Source organism: Balaenoptera ricei, chromosome 10 (assembly GCF_028023285.1).
Source record: "Balaenoptera ricei isolate mBalRic1 chromosome 10, mBalRic1.hap2, whole genome shotgun sequence".
Lineage (NCBI taxonomy): Eukaryota > Metazoa > Chordata > Mammalia > Artiodactyla > Balaenopteridae > Balaenoptera > Balaenoptera ricei.
In genome coordinates, this window is record NC_082648.1 from 96795611 (window position 1) to 96804209 (window position 8599).

Below are 8599 nucleotides of genomic sequence, written 5' to 3' on the forward strand. Positions count from 1 at the left end.
GTGGCTGCCCTGGGAGTGTGGGGTACAGAGGAAGGAGGAGGGGCAGGAAGAAGGGGGAGATGGAGACAAGTGTGTCTTTAGACCTAGAGCATCTGTTCCCGTGGGATCAAACCCAATGTTACGTCCCTGGGCACCAGTTTAAGGAAAGAATGGGGGCTCAGGAGCAGTGAGTTCAGGGAAAGAGGAGGAGGAGGCCTGGTGGCTGTGACGTCACAGGGGTTGAGAGGAAGCATCTGGTGATGGTCCCCTTGCTAGGCCTGGGGCTGCAGCCTGCAGCCCTCATTGCTCATCTCCTGTAAGGAGAGTCCTCTGGAGGCTGAGGGTGGGCCGGAAGGAAGTGGGGAGAGGCAGAAAGGACAGCTCCAGGCAGGGAGAGCTTCGTGGACCCCCGAAAAAAGAGTCTCTTCTCTACTATCCACCCCTGTGTGACTCTGGGCAGCTCACCTGTCCTCTTTGGGCCTCGGTTTCCTCATATGTAAAGTGGGGAGGACAATATCCACTTTAAGGGGATGTTCTGAGGATGATTAAAGACTAAAGGAAGAATTTTGTTTAAGTAGCTTCTAGCCATGTGCAGGGCAGGGGTGGGGAGGGGGGCGGGGAGGCAGGGGAGACAGGTGTGCAGAGGCTGCACGGGTGTGGGCGGTAGGCTTGGGAGTCAGAACCTGGGTGACCCTGGGCAAGTTGCTTGTCCTCACTGGACCTCAGAGGCCTCATCTGTAATGGGACAGTCTGGACTGGGGCCCCAAAGGGCAAATAGACTTTGTCATCATCTAACGCAGAAGCCCCCCCCGGATGGAGGGCAGAGAACAAGCATCTCTTGAGTGACTGTCATCAGCCAGCACTGCTCTAGACCTTCACGAGCATTGTCTCATTTAATCCTCACAAGAGCTCTATGACACTGCACTTGTTACCGACGGGGAAACTGAGGCATGTGGCATGGCCCGGATGGCCAGGAACAACTCTCTGCAAGGGTGAGACTTGCTCTGAAGTTTGATGGGAAATGACAGTAGAAACCTTCGTCCATCTGTGCATTTTGCCAAAGCTTCCTGCCCATTCTCCATTCTCCCATTTGACCCTCATAACAACTCGCTGAGTTTCACAGGTAAGAAACCTGGAGGAAAAAAAAAAAAAGAAACCTGGAGAGAGGAAGACGCTTTCCTGGGGTCACTGAGGGACTAGGCAAGTATCTGAGCCATGATTTGAACCTGCTCCTAGTTTCTGGGGAAAGGTCATCCCAGGCCAGCAGAGCACCCGCTAACTGGCTCACTCTGGCAGCCCAGCCAGGCCTCCCTGGTCCCACAGGGACCCAGAGAGCTTGTGCAGAGGGCTGGGAGGGCTGGAGGGGAAGGGGACTTGGGCCAGGCAGGTGGGACAGCTGGGGAGGGGAGGGAAAAGTCCACCTCAAAATGCCAGAGCCGAAAGAGAAAAACAAATACCGTATGCTAACACATATATATGGAATCTAAAAAAAAAAATGGTTCTGAAGAACCTAGGGGCAGGACAGGAATAAAGTAGAGAATGGACTTGAGGACATGGGGAGGGGGAAGGGTAAGCTGGGACCAAGTGAGAGAGTGACATGGACATGTATACACTACCAAATGTAAAATAGCTAGTGGGAAGCAGCCGCATAGCACAGGGAGATCAGCTCGGTGCTTTGTGACCACCTAGAGGGGTGGGATAGGGAGGGTGAGAGGGAGATGCAAGAGGGAGGGGATACGGGGATATATGATACATATAGCTGATTCACTTTGTTATACAGCAGAAACTAACACACCATTGTAAAGCAATAATACTCCAATAAAGATATTAAAAAAATAAATTAAAATGAAAATTAAAAAACAAAACAAAACAAAACAAAATGCCAGAGCCACAGAGTCCAGAGGTTATTGGCCCAGAGAGCTCCTTAAAGTCAGACAAACCCATTCTACAGATGAGGCAAACTGAGACAGCCCAGCTGCTTAGATTAGAAATCACACCAGGACACAGCTGGCCTGCCTCAGAGCTCTAAAGTCCCAGCAGCCCTGAGGGGTGAGGACCGGAGGTGGGGAAAGGGGAACTGGGGGTCCAGAGGACCCATCTTAGCAAGCTGAGCCCTGGGGACAGAGGACTGTAGGGGTCTCTCCCGCCCTCCACTCCCACCCTCGCCTACCCCCCAGCGCTCAGTAGTCACCAGGGTGGAATATTTTAGCACCTATAGAAAAACCACCACAGACGGCCGTGGCAGCTGTTGCTAAGGAGACGCTCCCAAAATAGCCCCCCTCCGCCAACCTTTCCCGCTGCTGCTCCTGCTGTGGGGAGGGGAAGAGGCCAGGCGGAGAAGGGGTGGCACACGAGCCCTGGCCCCAGGTTCACCCACCCACCCTTGCCCCTGGTGCCCACACTGGCCAAAGACCCAGGCAAGCTAAAGACCTGGGCAGCCACAGGTCTGCAGAGGGGGCAAGAGTGACCTGAAGCATGTCTGTGGCCGAGGCCACAGTCCTTAGCTAGGGGAAGGTCACCCAGATGAGGGGAGATGGGAGAGAAAAGAGTTCCTGCACCCAGGACCCCCAGCACACTCCCACACATGCACAATCACAGACCTCACAGTTTTATACACCCACTTGTGCACACAAGTACAAACTCACAAATGTCCACCTAAATATGCATATACAGCATCAAAGACACAAATAGATGCATGGGTAAACACATATGCCACAAATATACAACATACACCTGCAAGCACATACCACACAGCCAAAAATACACACTTTTACATACACACACTCAAATACACATCCCAAGTACACACACACACACCCCAACATATGCATGCCGGGCACATGTGTACACACACACACACATACACACACAGACACCAGTGGAGATATAGCCTCACAGCACATGAATACACAACTGTCCAAACATGCCCAGCATGTGGCATTCAAAGGGCACTGAGTAGCGTTAGTCCTGGGCTCTGTCCAGGGAACGTGTTCTGGGACCTTCTATGATCCAGCCAGAGGGTGGAAAATTAGGAGGATGGGTGGAGTGTGATGTATCTGTGAACCCCTCTAACTGGGTGGTCTGGGGACCAAAGGGTCCCTGGTGCCTGTGGGAGACCTGCCCTGAGCCCATTCCTTAGGAAGCAGAAAATGGGGGCAGGGAACTCTCACCTACCGACTGGAAACCTCCCGGCATGGAGAGCCCGGAGCCCCAGGTTCACTGTGCAGCTGGTTGTCACCGAGGATGCATTTGGGGCTGGGGTTATGATGAGGACCAGAAGGCAGTAGGTTAGCGATGGTGGTGGTCCCTGACACGTAAAAAGGCCTTTACAGTTTATAAGCCACGTTTACACTCGTTGTTTCACATACTTGGTAACAACTACTCTGAGATATTGGTGGTATTGTCCCCATCCCTGAGACCCAGACAGGAGAGGGGACTTGAAGACCACAGAGCACTAGCAGAGCTGGAACCAGACCCCAAGGAGATGCCAGCACACAGTCCTATGTGCCTCCCACTTGACTGCGTGCGAGACACAAACTGGAAAGCAGGCCACCAGGGTGCGGAGCTTGGCTTTGCCCCTGATTTGCCCTACGGTACTGGGGAGTAGCCAAGCCCTCCATCTCCCCACCTGGAAAGCCGAGAGTGAATCCCTAGAGTTGTATTCAAACAGCAGTTTATGGCCACAGTCAGGGCTGGGAGTGGAGTTTCCCAGATGCCCTCGGAATGCCAGCGCAAGGACAAAGGGCGCGGAGTCGCTCCCCTCCGCACTTGGCCAGCCGCCGTCTCACTCCAGCCTCGCTCCGTGGCTCCGGTTCAGGAATCCGGGCTCCGGGTCTTCGGTGGCGCCTCGGCATTCCGGAGACTCGGCGAGCGGCTTGCGGTTGCCTTGGGAACCTCGCCCCGGTCCTTGCGCGAGGTGCGCGATTCTCCGCGCAGGGCGCTGTGCCTGCGCCGGACGCTGGGAGATTGGACTTTGGAGTCTCAGAAAGACAGCTGTCGCCAGTGGCGAGGTGTCGCCAGGGCATCGCGGCAAGGGTTTGTTTGTTTTTTTCTTTTAATTGAGGTGTAACTAACAAACAGTAATACACCTTAAGAGTACAGCTCAGTGAGTTTTTACGTATGTATAAAACTCATGTAATCACTACTCGGATCCAGATACAGAACACTTCCAGCGCCCAAGAAGGCTTCCTCGGACCGAGAGGTTACAAATAATTCTCTTCTGCGCTTCTCCGGGAATAAACCGGCGAGGGAGTGATTGCCTTCTGAGGACACGGAATTTCCGTGTTTTCTCCCGGCTCTGCTTTGCCTCGTTGGGCCTCAGTGTCCTGTAAAGGGGAGCAAGGGACTGGCATTTGTTGCGTGGTTTACTCCTTGCAAAGCGCTTTAGAAACCTAGCAAACTTTGACCCTGATAGCTACCCGCTGAAGTCAGTACTTGGTTTACCCTCAAGTTACCGATGAGAACACTAGGACTTGGAGAGGTTAAATAAATTGCCCGAATTCGGACAGCTCGTACGTAGTGGAGCTTGAGCCTCGAACAAATGTCTCTCTAACCTTGATGTTCATCCTTCTCCCCTCTCCTTTTTTTTTTTCCTTTCTTTTTTTGGCTGCGCAGCGCTGGGAGGCCCCGACCAGGGAGTGGTATCACACATATCTCTGCACCTTTGCGCATGTAGTTGCTTCTGCTTGGGACTCTACTCTCTTCCCCCAGGCTCTGTCCTTGAGACAAGCTCCTACTCATCCTTCAGTGCCCGGCTCTGGCATCCTCTGAAGCCTTCCTAACTGCAGTTCTCCCTCGTGACTCCCCCCAGCCCAGGGTAATTACTCTCTCCTCTGCGCCATATCCAATGCATGCACAGGCACCCGCCTCCCACGGTGCCCCAAGGGCTTCTTAAGTGTGCACCTACAATCAACCTGCAAGGCGCCTGGCACACAGCTGGTCTTCAATAAATGTGCTTGGGACTGAAAGTGGAAGAGAGGTTTTGGAACCTTGGTTTCCCGCCGGGTAAAAATGGGGCGCATACTAGGCCCTACCGTGTGTCACTCAAAACGTATTGAGCGGGAGTGGGGAGGGGGAAGCTTCCAGAACACCTGAGGCGGAACCACAGGAAGGTTGCCCTCAGCCCACCCCCATTCTATTAGGGAATAGACTCGTCCACGCCTCGGGGGCGGGGCGGAGTGGGGGGGGCGGGCGGTGGGACCTCGGTCTCGGGGCTGCCTGGGAAGAGTTCATTCCTTCCACGAGGGGAGCGTCCACTTGCTGCCGAGACCAGAAAAAGCCAAAGCGGCCCCCAGGAACCCGAAGGGAGTCCCGGGAGCCCGGGCCAATAGCTCCCACCTCCTTCCAGGGCCCTGCCCGGCCAGAGGCATTTGATTAAGTGGTGGGGTGTCCTCAGGATCGTGATTTTCACTTTACATCCACACTTCCCTTCACCACAGAACTTGAGGCAGTTAGCAGGATATTCAAAAGAGCGGTGAAATATAACAAAGGGCTAGGACCAGGAAGGAAAAAAAGACTATACATATATTTTTTCTTCCTATAATTGAGCAACTCCCCCGTTCACTCTCCCATAAATCTGACTTTGAACAAACAGTTTGCTTTCTTTTTTTTTTTAAACTTTTGGGTTTATTTATTTATTTATTTATGACTGTGTTGGGTCTTCGTTTCTGTGCGAGGGCTTTCTCTAGTTGCGGCAAGCGGGGGCCACTCTTCATTGCGGTGCGCGGGCCTCTCATTATCGTGGCCTCTCTTGTTGCGGAGCACAGGCTCCAGACGCGCAGGCTCAGTAATTGTGGCTCACGGGCCCAGCCGCTCCGCGGCATGTGGGATCATCCCAGACCAGGGCTCGAACCCGTGTTCCCTGCATTGGCAGGCAGACTCTCAACCACTGCGCCACGAGGGAAGCCCCCAGTTTGCTTTTTTAATGAGGGAAAAAGAATCCTTGCCCTTTGAACTGAAGGAAATTTCCCCCTTAGCCTCCCCTCAATTGCATTCCTACAGCAGACAAATTTCGACTGTCAGGAAACTGAGGCTGAGCAGTGAGGGACTTGCCTGGAACCACCCAGCATCTGGGAAAGATAGGTCCGACAGTGCAGGTGGCTGGAGTGCCAGCCTGCGCTAGAGCCGGGGGAGTAAAATGAGTAGGGGATTTTTCCCTGCTGTTTGTTGGGAGCTTTGAAAAATGCTCCACCTTGAAGATGGAGTAGGTGTGAAAAAGGCAGGGCTGATTACTAAGGACAGAGTGGTAGAACCTTGGGGAGAAGGAGGTCTATGCGACCTGTGGGTGCAAGAGACAAGTTTGAGCCTCAGTTTGCTTATCTGCAAAATTGGGGTGATGAGTTTTCTGTCCTGAGACATAGGGAGTATCAGTTTCATAGGGAGACTGGGAAGACTAGATGTAAGGAGGACTGAGTAACAAGTCAGCGATACTTCTCTCTTCATTATCCCCATCAACAGACGGGAAAGCTGAGGCCCAAGGAGGAGACAAGGCAGGCTCAAGGCCACTGTGGCAGGCCCAGGACAAGATCTTGAGTTCTTCCCCCTCCACCACCATGGTGGTCACTCCTCAGACCTCCCCTGGCCTGGGCCAGTTCCCCTGTGGTCCCCCTGGAGAAACAGAGGGAAGAGGAGGATTCTAGCCTTGTTCCATCCCCTGCTGGCAGTTGGAGCTGCTTCTCAAGAGGACAGATGTTTTACCAAATGGCAAATGCACGTGCTTTTCCCTGGCTTGGGGAGGAGGTGGGCGCTGAGAAGGAGATGCCAGCTGGTTGGGCAGAGAGAACTGTAGCCACACCTGAGGGATTTAAATAGCCACCGCCTTCTCTGGGCACTGACTGGAGGGGAGGTATCTGGGCAGGGCCGGTGGGGGGAGCAGGGAACATAGCAGCCCATTCAGAACCTGTCACAGCCCTGGATGAGTGCCTGGCTTTTCCTCCCGGAAGAACTGTGACCACGCACCTCACTTCCCTGAGCCTCGATAAGCTTCTCCTGCAAAGTGAGGATTTAAAGCCTGCTTCTGAGGGTGACTGTTGAGGCTGAACGGAGAGAACCTGGCTAACGTGCCTGACTCATGCCTGGCACCCAGTAGATGCCCAATACTTGATGGCTATCCCGGCCAGGGCAGGAGTCCCCACTGCAGCATCTGTGACAAATGGCACCCACCCCCCTGCTCACCTGCCTCTCATGACAGGGAGCTCATCACCTCCCATGACAACCCACAGTGTAATGTCATGATTTAATTGCATGAACCCTGAAGTCAGACTGTGTGGTGGAATCCAGGCTCCACTATTTAGTGTCTGTGTGACCTTAAGCAAATTACTTAAGCTCTCTGTGCCTCAGTTTCCCCAGGGTAGAATGGGGATAATAACAGTACCTCCCTCTTAGTTTTGCTTAGATCAGTGCTGCTCAAACTTTCGTGTGCACACAAATCACTCAGGGATCTTGTTTAACCACAGATTCTGATTCAATTGGTCTGGGGTGGGGCCCGAGATTCCGCATTCCCAGCAGGCAATACAGATGCTGCTGGTCCTTGGACCACATTTTGAGTCTCAAAAGACTGCCTTGCCCTGGGAGTCATGGTGAGGGGGCCATGGAAAGGTCACAAGTAGAGGAGTGACAGACTTCATCATGGCAAAGCCTCTCTGGCTGTCTGTGATGGGGAGGGGGGGCACAGGAAGGAAGCCAGTAATTTAGGGAGAGATGAAGGTCCTGAGTGGGAGAAGGGGCTACAGGGGTCAAAAGGGAGGCGGTGATAAGGGCCCTTAGCACATGCGATCCACTACTACAGATGCAGAGACCAAGGCCCAGAGAGGGTGTCTGACCTGCTCAGGTCACACAGCACTGACAGGACTCCTGCCCACAGTTGGTCCTTCACCCTTCACCCCTCCCAACTTGCTGGCCACCATTCCCCAGCCCTCTGGAGTCTCTTCTGGCCTGTGCTCCTGTTTAACATCTTGTCACACCAAGAAGAGGGAGACACTAGGGAGGACCCTGGATCTCCCTGAGAGACCTGACCTCTTCCATGATCACAGTGACCCTGTTTTACAGATGAAAAAACTGAGGCCAAGAGAGGGGAAGTCTCTCAGCACCCAGGCTGGAACCAAGGTCAGCCTGACTCCCAACCAGAGTCTTTGGTTACCATTGTCCAACAGGTCAGGTCAGGACAAGGTGGCTCTTCAAATTAACAGGTGAGAGGGTGGGAAACCCAGCTCCAGCTCTTCTCCCCACCCGAGGAGGGAGGAGTTCCAACCCCAGGCTGATGATGACAATAGCAGTGGGTCACCGTTTATGGGGGGCTTCCAACCTGCTAAGCTCATGCCAAGCAGTGGCACGCAGGACCCCACTTCACCCCAGCACGGGTCTTCTTAGCCCTGTGTACAGATGAGGGAACCGAGGCAGAGAGAGGGGCCCAGTGGCTTGCCCACGGTCACGTGCGGTAGGACCCCGGGTTCCGAGCAGCGGAGGCAGAGTCCCGGACTCCCGGCGGACCCTTCTCTGGGCATCGCGGGGGCGGGCGGGACGTGGCGGGCACGTCGCAGACACAGAGCGGCCCGGGCCGCGGGTGGCGGGCCCAGGCCGGAAGCCCCCCAGCCCGCGGGGCCGCCCCGCCCCGGGAGCCGCG